Genomic DNA, 761 nt, shown 5'->3' on the forward strand with positions numbered 1-761 from the left:
AAAGAGTGGTATAAAAATACATTTGGTAATTTTAAACTTTTTTGTCAATCTTCTGGTTCAGCAGTAAGACAACATAAAAAGGATAAAAATCACTGCTGTTTTGGATAATTTAACAACAGAATCTGAAAATGTTCTCCACAGTGTTCTCCACAGTTTTCTATCCTCAAAGTTCTTCAATTTTTTACATTCTAAGCATTACTTAGTGCAGAGCCCGTATGAAAAAGATGTTTTTTTTCGCAGCAGAATCAGCTGATTCCCGTTGATTACATCCGCCTCTCAGCAGCGCGAGTCTGTTTCTTCAGATAAGCTGGAGTTTCGTTGATTTCGTCAAATGTTGAAGAGTTACCATAGTCAAAAAGAATGTAAACACTGAGGCTAAAGCTCCCGATGTTAAAGCTAATTCATTTTCTCAGAAGTTATGCCTGTGAGCGGAACTTCTGTCTCGGTTTCTGAACAGAAAAAAGCTCTCTCTAGTTTTAGTTTGAAAACCGGAAGCTTCATCGTCACGAAGATATGCTTACTTCCGTTGGCAGTACCGCGGCTCTTTTGGCTTTGTTTTAGTTCGTAAGCTTAAAATCCTCCATTAATCTGAATTTCAGAGCAAAAGTACATCGTTCCCATATGAAATTATGATCATATTTTACTACAATTTACTACATTTATAAAGATCGCGAATCGGCGATCTTTTACGTCGCAAATATCCGTACTTGAATTTTTGGTAGCAAATCGCAAGTACCCGAGCACCTGGATACTTGTTACAG

This window comes from Oryzias melastigma, linkage group LG21 (assembly GCF_002922805.2).
Source record: "Oryzias melastigma strain HK-1 linkage group LG21, ASM292280v2, whole genome shotgun sequence".
Lineage (NCBI taxonomy): Eukaryota > Metazoa > Chordata > Actinopteri > Beloniformes > Adrianichthyidae > Oryzias > Oryzias melastigma.